Source organism: Manis javanica, chromosome 13, assembly GCF_040802235.1.
Source record: "Manis javanica isolate MJ-LG chromosome 13, MJ_LKY, whole genome shotgun sequence".
Classification (NCBI taxonomy): domain Eukaryota; kingdom Metazoa; phylum Chordata; class Mammalia; order Pholidota; family Manidae; genus Manis; species Manis javanica.
This window is the reverse complement of record NC_133168.1, coordinates 84,864,111-84,877,029: the sequence shown is the minus strand read 5'-3', so window position 1 is coordinate 84,877,029 and position 12,919 is coordinate 84,864,111. Positions and strand designations below refer to the sequence as shown.

The window sequence follows — 12,919 nt, the reverse complement described above, 5'->3', positions numbered from 1 at the left end:
TATAGGGCAGAACTGGAAAGCCGGGGATCACAGTGCTTCTGAAATTACAGGGAGTCTCACTCAAGGGGGAAGACACCTACTGGTCTGGGCAGGTGAGGGTGAGGGTGAGGGTGAGGCTCAGGCTGCGTGAGGCCTGCCCTCACATCAAGCATCCTCAGTCTCTGCACCCTGGGCACTTCACCCACCGTACCAGTCCCAGCCCTGCATGGGGTGGCTGTGTTTTTCCAAAGGGCAGTCCAGGCACTGAGGTGAACAGATTTGTCTCAGGCCACAGGAGAACACGGGGTGATGGTTCCCAGCCAGGGATGTGTCCTTTTCCCCCACCCAAGAACCTGCTCATCAAGAGCATAGGGGTGAGCCTGTCCTTCTACACCACCTGAGAAGTCAAGATATCCAAAATAACCTACTCTTGATTATTCTTTAGCTCATTTTCCAAAAAGATCTAGAATTCTTTCACCCCACTGTTGCCCTGCTTACTGATTGGCACAACGTCCTGTCATCATTAAATTGCTGATTTATTAAAAAAACATGGACTGAGCCCTTGCTATGGGCCAGGCAGTGTGCTGGCAGGTGAAACAGTGAGCTGGGAAAGGCAGGCTGTCTGCCCTCAGGGAGCCCACAGCGCCGGGAGACAGACAGATCCTAATGGAGGAACTGTGCAAATCAACGGTAAAAAGTCTAAGTATTTGGTACCTGCTACAGAAGGGAGGTGGGGCATGTGGCATCAGGGAGGCCGCCAAGGTCAAGGATAGGTTCCCAGAGCAGGTGTGGCTTGAGGTGCCTTTGAAGAGTCAGGGACAGTGGGGAGGGGGCAGCTCACTCAAGGCCAGGCTGGGCTTGAAGATGGACCTTCCGCGCTCTGAAGAGAGGTGGGTGGGGCCGGGGGAGCAGCCCCAGGGTGGTGTGGGCTGAGGGTGCGGACAGAGGCAGACCCAGCTCAGACCCTCCATTGCTAAGCAAACATTTTTTCTTTATTCTAAGAACACTGGGAAGCCACTGAACTGCTTTAAGCACCGAGGGCACCTGGCATCGCTGGAGGCAGAGGAAAGGACATGACCAGTCTCCGGTCTCCGATCACATTTCATACTCACTGAAGCACGGCTGCTGGGAACCTGGGGGCTGCGGCAGGTGCGGGGAACCAGCTGGGTCGGCAGTCCTGGAGAAGGAGCCGCCGGTGAGCGAGGCAGACCAGGCCTGGGCCCTGACATGGGGGCTGTGGCGAGGGCCGCAGCCCTTCGCTTCCCCCGAGCCCGTTCCTGCCTCGGAGCTGGCACGGAGCATCATTCGAATGGGAATGTGCTCTGCAGAAAATCCAGACCCGCCGCAGGAGAGTGGGAGCGGGGCCCTTTCGGTGTTTGCAGTCTCTGGCTCTTAAATGACCTGTGGGCCTGGGGAAGCCGGCCTCACGGGGCGCCGCTTTGTCCAGGGTCTGCTTCGCGGACCTGGGCGTGTGTGCCGGGCAGAGGGCAGGGGGGAGGGGCCCGGGGAGGGGAGCCTGCAGCTGTCCCGCCGCCCGCCGCTGTTTGTGCACCAGCGCCCGCTCACATCGGACTCGGGAAACGAGTCTCCCAAGCGGTGGAGGAGCGTTTGGGCGGAGGGTGCGGGCCGAGGGAACAGTTTAGAAGCCGAAATACTCTAGGCAGGCTGTCTGTGCGACCCCTCTCTCTTACGATGCTCGCCTTCCTGACACCCAGGCACTCCCAGCGGCGGCGCGGGACCCGCCTGGGCCGGAGCGGGGAGCCCGGCGGAGCCCAGCCAGGGCTGGGCAGCCAAGCGTGGTGGCGGCTGCGGGAGGGGCCCAGGCGGCCGTGCTAGTGGGCACCCAGCCGCCCCCCGGCGGAACGGAGGCCGCTCCGGCGGGACAGTGGCTGCTGCTCCCGCGGAGGAAGCTGCCCCGGCGGGCAGAACGGCCCCGGGGAGGGGGGGCACCGGCCCCGGGTCCACAGTCCCCGCTGCCTTGTGCAAAACGTGCTCCAGCTTTCAGCCTTGGTTGCCTCATCTGTGAAAGGCGGTGGAGGCCCCCAGCCTTGCAAGCCGGAGGGTTAGAGCAGACTGGGCAGATGCCGGGCGTCTGCAGCTCTCCTGAGAGGGAGGCTGGGGGCCGACCCCCGGCCCCACCAGGCATGTCTGGGGCAGCTTCTAGGGCTGGGGTTCCCCTTCTAGGGCTGGTGTTTGCCCTGTCGTCGGCCTGTGGTGGGTACGCAAGCTCCTCCCTGGCCGCTGGCTGGGGTCCAGGGCATGGGCCCCTGTGGGGCTCAGCCGGGCAGCTGGAGAATGACTTCTTGGGTGGTCGCCCCAAGACCACGGTCCTCCTCCGAGGTTCTGTACTTTCAGTAGCTCGGTTATTGGGCGCACCCAAATCAGAGACTGCTGTGTGAGACCCTGCTCCTCAAGTAAACTTCTTTGCATTAAATCAGGGGCAGAATGTCAGTTATGTCACTTCTGAGGTACTGGGAAGAGAATCAGGATTTACTCCCGCCGGGGGAACTGGGCCAGGTGGAGCGATGGACCCTTTTCATCATGCTTTAAAGCGAGGGGTTGCACAGCTCCTGGGCTGGTGGAGAAGAGGGGTGAACATCTCGGGTCTCCCCTGGGGAAGAACCCCCACATTCAGAGCAAGATCCTGTGACTCGGGGCCCTGGGCCCTGGGCCTGTATCAGGGTGGGGGCTGCACAGGCTGAGCCCTGACCCTGGCCCAGCTCGGGGTGCCCCAGGGGTCACGCCCGCAGGAGCAGGATTGGGCGGGGCCACAGCACCGGCTTCCCCTTTCTGGGGATTCCCTGGGACAGCCAGCTGTCCTCTCCCTCCCACACCCTAGAAGGAAGCAGAGGGACACTGACAAGCGGTCTGTTGTGTTTTTTTTTTCTCCCCCATTCTACTCGGGCAAGTAAACAAGGCTTACAATTCAAACTTTACAGCCAAAAGTGGCCGTGGTGGGCCCTGGGTGAGGGACAGGAGCATATGGACACCCAGCCCCCACCAGGAAGGTCCGGGGGGCCAGCCAGGCTCCGTGCGTGCTGGCCTCTCCCAGGCCCCTTCTCTTGGGCATTGCCCCTGTCAGGCGTGCAGCTTGGACATGCCAGGGAGCCCACCCCTGGGCACCTCCCGTTCCTACCGGTGAAAAGGCGGCCTGGTCTCCAGCTGCTGGGACACCCGCCCCCGCCCCAGATGCCTGGCTTGGGTCTTGTTTATCTCCAGTGCTCCTTGAGGGCCGTGGCCAAGCCTCCCTGATGATGGGGCCCACGTAGTTCTTTCCTCGGGGGCTGGCTCTGTGAGGCCTGCTGACCGAGCAGTGAGGCCCCCAGGGTCTCTGCCCATCGTGAACTGGGAGGGTCGTCCCTCCGTGGCAGGAGCAGCCTGCTCAAGATGAAAGTTAGAAGCATCCCATTTTGCAGATTTGGAAACAAAGCTGAGAGTTGATCGCCAAGTCCTAGGCTGCATCTAGAAGCCTGTGTCTCTCACCTGCTCCTTTCCTGAGGCCCGGAACACCCAGGGGATGTGGTGGTGGGTGGGGATGGAGGGCAGGTCTAGAGCAGCCCTGGAAGCATGAGCTATTGGGCTTCTTCTAGGTGCAAGAGACAAGGGGGTGCTTCTCTCCTAGATCCCCTCAACTAGGGCTGGAGTGGAGGCCAGAGGCCTCCACCTTCCTTAAGCAGGTTTTCAGCTTTTCGGTCTCCCGAGTGGCCCCCACTCACTCTGTGTGCCTGCTTTTCCATTTCTCGGAGCTTCCTGTCATCTAGACTGAGGGCCCTGGGAGCAGTGCCTGGGCTGCAGCTCTGCTGCTGGCTGCTGAGCCTGGGGCAGGAAGGAGGGTGCAAGGACCGAGCAGCCTCCCCGGGCTGGGCTCACTGCAACAGCTGGGCCACATGCCTGCCATTCCGCCTCGCGTACTCATCCCCTTGATATAGGGTGCTGCTGGCACCCTGGCCGTGGGCCTTGGCTGGAGGGCTGCCACCCTGTGTTTCAGGGCAAGGCCGGTGGGGACAGGCTGGGGCAGGTGTCGGCTTTCCTCCACTCCTTGCATGGCCAGGGCCGGCGGCCCGTGCTCTGATTTGTGTGTATTATTAGGTCCCAGGGACTCCTGCAGCCATGGGTGAGCCTTGGAAGGGGGGGTCTGGTCTGGCCTGCGGAGGGAACTGATGCCTGAACCTGAACTTTACCGGGCGTCCTCCGACTTGGCCAGGAGCAGGCCCACTGCCTCCTCCAGGCAAAATGCAGACACTGGTTTCTAGTACTTTTAGTGCCTTTTCTTGCTGTACCCCCGACTGTCCCTGAGCCCGCGCGTGGGCCTTACCTGGCTCAGCTGCCCCACTGCTGCCCCTCCACCCAGGGGCTCCTCTCTGTTCTATAAATTAACCTAGTTCATGGCTGACAGTGGCTTAATTGCTTTCTGTCCCTGGTAACGTCTGGGCATGTTTACTAGGGCAGTTGATGCATGACTCTACAAGGAGAGCTAACTTTGGAAACTGGGACCACACTTCCCTGGCAGCCTGGGGGAGGCCCCATCCAGGGCACAGAGCCCCCGCAGCCCCCAGGCAGGGCCCTGTGCAGCTGAGCGCTGGGCGAGGAGGAAGGCACACAGTCTTCTTTCTGCCCCCATCCGGGCACTATTTGGCAGTGACTAGCTGGAGAGGCTGTGTCCCCCAGGGAACGGGAAGTGACAGGCTTCTTCAGGCAATTGGAGGAGAGGATGTGCCCCCTTTACATTTTGCATTCAGCCAGAGAGCTAGCCTGCCTTCGCCTCCGCCTCCCCAGGGCCCAGGCAAGGCCAGTCTCGGGAGCGGGAGCGGGTCTGGTTTGAGTTTATCATCATTCTTATTATCATTTTAACTAGGCAAAGAAATGTATGAACCTTCATTTTGCACTTTCTTCCTAGGCTTCTTCAGCTTGATGAGTTGCAGAGAATGGATGGTGATAAGCCAAAATCAAAAAGAGCTGCAGAAATCAGGAGGAGCTCATGTCCTAGGGCTTAAAACTCTCAGGGATCTAGATCTTATCAGATCCGTGAACAAAGTTGCTTAAAAAGCACTTGTCACCTCAACTGGCAGCTCCCAGGAACTCCCTCAAGCTTTGCCTCCTTTGGAAGTTGATGCCATTCAGTTTGCTCCTTTTTTAGAAACCTCATCAAAACTGCCCAGAATCGGGCAGCCTCCTCAACATCCCCCTGCGCTTGGTTTGCAGTCCTGAGAAGCCGCACTGGCCCCCCGCGCTGCCGGAGGGGCTGCTGTGGCCTAGAGCTCGGCCAGGCCCCTTTCTGCTGCGGCAGAGCTGCCCAGCACCTCCAGGTCAACCTCACCGGCACCTCTCACACCTTCAGGCGCCCCCTCCTCCTGGCAGTATATCCCCTTGGCGCTGCAGGCCTGGGCATCCTGTGTCTGCTGACCACGCTCCAGGATGGTGCCTCCGCGTCTGTAAAACAGGGGCAGAGTGGTCACCTCCGGGGTCCCCCTCTATCCCGGAGGTCTGAGATCGCCTGCAGTGACTGTTCACAGCCCCAGGGTACTCTGGGCTTCTGAACCCCTCCCCAGGAGAAGCTCTGTGTCCTCCTCGCAGCATCCCCACCTCGGAGTGAGCTAATTCAGGCCTTCCTCATGCGCAGGGCTGCCCCTCTGTGCTTGCCCACGAGGGATTGTCTCAGGCCAGTCTGTGGACTGTGAAGAGAAGCCCAACTATCAAAAAGTTCCCACTCGCAGGACTGAGTAGGGGGGAGAAAGTGGGGCGAGAGGCTAAATATCTCAGTGAGCTATGCCCAGTACCCGGGTTGGGGAGAGGGAGCAGTTAGGATTTTTGCTGCACTTAGAATAGTGTCTTGAATGGGGAAATCTGATAAATGTGGTTGCTGAATGCACAAAGGATTTGTTATTTAAAAGCTCAATTCGAGTTTTTAAAAAAACAAACGTTTATTTGGCAAAACTAGATTTGCAGAAAAGTTGCAATGGGAGTCCATAGAGCTTCCACACACCTGGCACCCAGTGGCCCCACTGTTGGCATCTCCTGGGACCCCGTACAGCTGTCACGTTAAGAAGCCAGCCTGGGGGCATCCCAGTTCCTAAGCCCCTGGCTTCTTGTGGGCTGCACCAGTTTTCCCATTAATGCCCTCTTTCTGCGCCAGGATCCCATCCAAGAGACTTTTATTTTCTTAGTCTCTTCTGGTCTGTGACAGTTTCCCAGTCTTGTCTTGTTTTTTCGTTTTGAGGCATACTGGTCAGGGATTTTGTAGAAGGTCCTTTAACTTGGGTTTTTCCACTGGTTTTCTTGTGATCTGACTGGTGTTGTGGGCTTTTGGAAAGAATATTGAAGAGGCAAGTGCCCTTCTTGTCTCATATACACAGAAGCCCGTGGACCCCCACCCCGCCGCCAGTGATGTCAGCCCGCATCACACGATTAAGGTGTGTCTGCTGGGTTTCTCCTCTCTAAGTTACTGTTTTTTACTTTCCCTACAATATTTTTTGGAGCTCAGGCTTGGAGCTTAAAGGTGGGGGGAATTGAACCACACCCCCGAGTGGGAGATGCTGTTTGGAATGCTCTGTGAGGAGGGGCTGCCCCTTCTCACCCAGTGTTCACTTACTCGATTATAATATTCTTCAGTGTGGATTTGCACACATTTGTTAATACTTTGGGTTACAATCCAATGCTCTGTTATTTATTTTGCTGCTCAAATCATTCCAGCTGTGGCCATCAGATGCTCATTTGGGTCAGTGGCTGGGTTTCTTTGAGATGCCCTGGTACTTCCGTTTATGAGCACTCTGTCCTGTGTTCTTGCCTCATGTTGTATTTTCCCTGCTCTAGAATCAGCAACTTCTCCAAGGAGCCCTGGCCTCTTTTATTGGAGGAGGATATTTAGAAACCAAGTCCTGGGTACCAGGTGTGTGTGTTGCTACTGGGGTGTCACTGCTTGCAGGCTGGGAAGTGATGCTGAGTATGAGCCCACCAATGCACACATCTATAATTGTCTCTCTCTCTACACATGTGTTTATATTAAGTCAAACATGAGTTCATACTGATACCCCTGGCTCTCTGCCAGTACAGCAGAGTTCTGTTGAACATGTTTTTAGTGATAGCTGCACTAGCTCAGAGGCAGAAAATAGACGTGCAAATAGGAGTCTCTCTCCACTGCTGAGGTGTGGGAGGAGGACACTGGATTTTCTGCAGGATGGAATGAGGAAATCTATCTTCACTTTTAGGAGGGTGCATGACCCTTGCTGTCATCTAGATTATGGAGATGATGTTTGATTCTCTGAATTTTCACTTTTCAGCTGGTTGTCTGCCATCACAGAGATAGAGATGGAGACAGGCTCAAAGGACATAGCCTCACGGAAAGAAAAACTGGAGCCAGCTCTGTTAAGGGCAGGAAGGCGGGGCTGTCCCAGCAGCGGACCTTCATCTTCTGGGGTGTGCCTAGGCACCACCCTGCCCCCCTACTACCCTGTAGGGCCTTGCCAACTTTACACACTGCCCCCAATGCTGGCACCTTCAGCAGATGGGGTGTCCTTGCTGGGAAACTTCTGGTGCCCTGGCTCCCAGAGCCCATGAGGCCCCTTTCCTGAGTGCAGAAGTGCCTACAAGGTGCCATCTTGACCACAAAGATCATGAGAAACCTGGTTTTCACTCCTTTAGAAAACAGCCAGTCTATTCCTGCAACCTGCATGATACTGCCCAGGCCGTGGAGACTTCCTGGTCCCCAGTCCGTAGGGGGCCCAGGCTTCACCATCTCAGCCAAGCTCTGCCCTTGCCTTTGGGCAGATGGCAGACTTGCCACCATGAACTGTTTGAGGGGACCTTGTGGTGGGTGGTGGGAGCACGCCCAGCCACAGGGGCCTGGCCCCCTTCCCAGGACCAGACCCTCCAGCCCCCCGCATGGCACCAAGTGCTTTACTTCCAGGCCTCCCTCTGTAAGTCCCGACAGAGGATGTATCCGAGGGGCACATGGGGCTCATAGATCCCAGAAGCTCCTGGGTGAAAGGGAAAGGAACCTTGGCTTAAAGCACCATGGCTCTTAAGAGATGTGGATTGTAAGACAGAGAAAACTATCATGAGTGTGCCTTCTGCTTTAGATGCCACACAGGTGCTGCCCGAGGAGAGCGTGCCAGATGTGGTGCTTAGTATGTGCTGGTCCTGCAGGACCCGTGTGCTCTCTGCAGAGAGAAGTGGGAGTTACTTCTAAGGCAGGTGAAGTGAGTCGAACGGGCACTTTTGGGCACCCACTGTGCCTGTAGCACCCTGCTGGCTGCTGGGGCAGAAAGCAAGGGAAGAGGGGCCATCTCTCCTGTCCCGAAGAGCCTGCTGGAGGAGCAGACCCTGAGTGTGAAGGTCATGAATCCCAGAGGTCCCTTCCCAGATGACTCACTCCTCCAAGCCTGCGCTTCCCCGTCCGTACACCGAGAAAAACACCAGCCAGAATATTGTCAGGCTTGATGCGATGACGTCTGCAGTCTTTTCTGGGTGCAAGGTGCGCGGTAGCAGTTCAGTTCTTGAAAGTGACTATCACTGTTATTTAAAAGGAAGGCCCGGCCCATGGCCGTCCGGTCCAGCTGCTGTCCTCTCGCACGCTCTGGGGGCATCTTCCCGGATGCATGGCCATGGAGGCGGGCGGGAGCGTGCCCAAGGCCCTGCCCACAGAGGTGGGACCAGCGATCCTGCCCCCCTTAGAACACAAGCTTGGTTCTGCGCCCTTTTGCCTCAGTTGGGGCAGGCCAGGCAAACGGGACTCCTTACCCAGTCCCTTGGAAGCAGAAAGGGTTATGACACTGTGGTGGTCTGATGCCCACCCCCAAAGATGTCCATGTTCTAATCCCCAGGACATGTGACCCTGTTACCTCGGGTGTGATTACGGTGAGGACCCTGAGATGGGGCGTTTTCCTGGATTACTGGATGGACCTAATATAATTATAGGAGTCCTTATAAGAGGGAGCAGCTCAGCCAGAGAAGGAGCTGGGGTACAGAAGCAGAGGAGGGAGGGGTGTGTGGCAGACGGGGGCTGTGGGCCACGGGATCCAGGCAGCCTTGAAGGAAAAGGACTTCTGGAACGCAGCCTGCCCATGCCTGGATTTGAGATCCATTCCAGTCTTCTGACCTGCAGAAATGTAATATGATAAGTTTGTACTGTTCAAGCCACTGCTTGCAATAATCTGTTACGGCAGTGGTAGGTCACTAATACAAGCATCTAATGAAAAATGACCCTCCTTGGGGCTGTCTTCTCTCTTCCTGGCATGAACCAATCGTGGTACAGAAGCAATGGAGGCCATGTTGTCAGAGCATCACATTGTCCTCGGGATCCGTGTTAAGAGCGTGCTGCCCCTGGGCAAGTACCACAGGTGCTCGTGCTGGGTTCCCACCCCAACTCATCAATAGCAAAGCTGTCTGCAGCCTTCCTGATGAAAGCATACTTGTTTTCCTTTCTTTGAAGTCCTTGCTGACATCTCCTTGGAAGGCAGTAAACACCTGCCTTTGCTGCTTAGAGCGTCCTCATTTCCTGAATATCAGGATGACAGTAATATCCTGCAGATAGATTATCAGCAGCCTGAAGATTTATTGAAGCACATTGCTTTTCCTTTCTAAATACCAAAGTGTCGCAAGGGAAAAGCAGTTTCCCAGAGCTGGGCATGCAGGACCACGATGTTTCCTGTGTGTACGTGTGTCTGTGGGGGTGTGGGTTCCCTGCGTTCTGAACCTCTTGGAACTACATGGACAGAACCTTCCGTGAGATCAAGGAAGCCTTAAACACAATGGGAACCCACTTTGTTCAATTTGCACTGTAGCTGGTTTTGGACTGAGCACAAATTCGTCCCTTTAGAGGAGGCCCCTCTGCCAGCAGAGCCATCCACAGATGGAAGTCCTCTGTTGTGTCACAGGCATAGCTAGTGCGAAAACCAGCAAAGCCCAAGTCCTACATCCTGTGGTTCATGGTGACGCAGTGAAATAACAGTATCTTTTGTTTTTTTTGAGAGCTTGGGAGATGGCGGGGGCTGTGCTAGGCTGCTTATCTAGTGGTCGGGAGCTCAGATGTGGAAAGCAAACTGTCTGGGATTGGTCTTGGCTTTGCTCTCTAATTAGTGAATGGCCTTTCCCGCACTGCTCAGCATCTCTGTCGTTCCCTCCTTTGCAAGACAGAATGATCGTATTTTCCCTCAGAGGATTGCCACGAGGAGCACATGAGATGGGTTTTGTAAGGTTCTTGGAATGGAGCCTAGCATGTAAGAAGCCCTCACGGCATAGATATTTGTCCTCAACCCACATCTGATGTATCACCTGCCTCACCCTGGGGCCCCTAACTCTAGATGGACTAGTTTATGTCACATGTAGTCCTTGACTGAAGGATGGTCAATTGATTTTCGACAAAAGTTTGTAGAAGACAAAACAATTCAAGACAATTCAATGGAGGGAAGAACAGTCTTTTCAACAAATGTTCCTGGGCAATTGTGCCCAGGGGCCTCTGGTGGTGGTCATTAGGCCTGTTCCACCTTCACTGAAGAGGCCTGCCCACTGTGGCAGGGCTTTGCCACAGAGCACCTGCTGCCCCTGCTGGGCCGCGGGAGCAGCTGGAATTCCCCGCACATGGCCCTCATGTGGGGCGTTCCTGGGTCGGCAAGGGCTGCTTGCTGAAGCGCCCCAGGCCCAGGGCTGGCCAGCAGGCTTTTTAGCAGCCACCTGTGTTATGCTGACACCTTCCTTCCCCCCTGGTGACCGGCCTCAAAGCTGCCCTGAACTGTCAATCATACTGCTGTGTACGAATCCCCCCACCCAACTCCAAAAAGAAAAGAAAAACTGGTCAGGTGCGTGACCCAGACTGAACTGAGTTGGAAGCACCATTTGGTCCTGGATGAACCTGTGGTCCAAGCTGCTCAGGGAGGTGCCCTCCGACTCTCTGCAGAGGGCCTGGGCCATGCCTAACGGGGGGCTGAGCAGCTGCGGCCCCTGCCAGGAGGGAGCTGCCAGAGGGAGCAATGGCTGGGGTGGTTGCGATGGGTCTGAGGGCCAGGCCTGCCCGAACACATGCCCGTGCCTGAGCACTCCTTCCCACTTTGCTTGCTTGTCTTTAGAGGCCCTTGTACAGAGGCAGTGCCCACCTGGCCGAAGGCACAGACACAGGCATCAGGCTGCTTCAGTTCCCATCTCGGTTCTGCCTCTCCATGTGGGAGACCGGAGGCAGGCATAGTGGGAGCCATAAACTGAATCCCGAGCCTACCAAGACCTTAGGAAAGACGGGAAATACAAGCAGGTCTGTGATTGTGTCGACGTGTCTTTTTATTCCGATGCTTTGATATTGGGGCCGTGAAGACCCTGTGAAAACGGCCCCTCTTCGGGCACCTTTCATATGTAAACCAGCCAACGGGAGCCCGCGCCCCACACACCGCTCCTACGGGCTTGGGGTTCTCTGGGCACTGCCCTAGCCCTTGACACCTGCATTGGCTGTGCTGGCCGCAGTAGACCCCAGTAGACCTGGTGACGTTCTCCCCACGCCCTTAGCCTCCTGGCCAGCCCTGGTGCTCCCTTGCGCTGCCCTGCATGGGATGCCTCTCATTTCTGGGGAATCTGTGAGTTCAAACAGTTCTTCCTTCATGACACGTTTCCATGTCTGTGTGTCTTATCATACCTGAGTAAACTGCACACCTGGCACACTCAGGAACAGATTCATGGTATGCAGGGAGAAAAACAAGCCACAAATTGCTCAGAAGTGCAATTATCCATGAAAGTGAGGCTGGAGAAAATTGTGCCCTGTGAGCTCTCTTGCAGAGGACACGGCATCACGGACAAATCTCTGACAGAGTGCCTCAGCCTCTCGGGTGCTTTCACAGAACGCCGACTGAAAGGGGCTCCCACAGTGGAGGTCAGGGGCGGCATGGTCCCGGGGCTTGACAGCTCCGGGAGAGTCTGATTTCCTTGCGACTTGTGTGGGGTTTTGCTTCATCCCCGGGCATTTTCCAAGACGCAGTAGACCGGTGTATCTTAACATCATAGGAAAATAGTTTGAAATGGCAGCAGATTGTTTTTGTTTTGGGCATCCCTCACTATCACACAGCCCTTCTTTCTAGCATTACAGGCCAAGTTCAGGGACAAAACATGGAGCAAAATTCTGAGCCTCCCCTTTAAATAAAATGGGCTCGTGAGAACTGTGGTGGAGAAAATGTCTTCAAAACTAAGGATTTCAACTGGCAACATGCTGGCTTTGAGGAAGGATCTGGAGGTGAAGAAGTGAAGAATTAAGTGTCAGAAGTTTATCTACAAATGACGCTTTGGAAGAATACTCATCTCACCCATTTTCTTCACGGCAGAATAAGGGGGAGAAAGCTCTTTCTGGGCTGCAGGAGGAGTTTTTTCAAACTCAGGAGGGGAGGCTGTAAGGAAGGTCACCGAAGTCGCGCCTCGGGGAGGGGACTCCGTGTCATGCACACCCAGGCTGAATGAGCCATGACAATAACCCCTCGACAAGCTGCGGAGCCCCGAGCGCTGAGGGCTGTGCGCAGAGGTGTGGCCGACACAGCACGGAGCCCGAGCACCATCTAAGCAGAAGGGCCTCCTGGGTGGAGGCTGACTGAGGCTTACCTGAGTCCCCCAGGGCCTTTTCCCAATCCCTGGGGCAGAAACATCTGGATTCAAATCCTGAAATGACTTCGTAGTTATTAAAGAAGCTGCTCTGGAAATAGTAAGATTATTCTTGCTCTTGGGAGAAAACAGGAGCTCAGGGGACAGTAATACATTAGAGAGAAAGTGTTTCATGTTGCTCTGGCTGAGCTCAAATCCTACATACAGGTTCTAGGGAGGCTCCAGGGAAGGTATCTCAGTATTTCATATGCAAGCGTTTGTCTCACTCTAACTCATAATAACCAGTTATTACTGATTATTAATCGGTGGGCCTGCACCCTGCCATGTCACTCTCCCTCCAGGGAGGCAGCCATTTCCTCACAATTCCGATCTGATT

At 55.7% G+C, this 12,919-nt stretch overlaps 1 long non-coding RNA gene across 1 annotated transcript; it reads left to right on the top strand.

Moving 5' to 3' along the window:
* Nucleotides 1-566: 566 nt before the first annotated feature.
* LOC140845548 (uncharacterized) lies at nt 567-12,620 on the top strand. Its single transcript, XR_012124383.1, has 3 exons — nt 567-869; nt 982-1,174; nt 4,877-12,620. It is a non-coding gene; the product is annotated as an uncharacterized lncRNA (long non-coding RNA).
* The last annotated feature ends 299 nt before the right edge of the window (nt 12,621-12,919 follow it).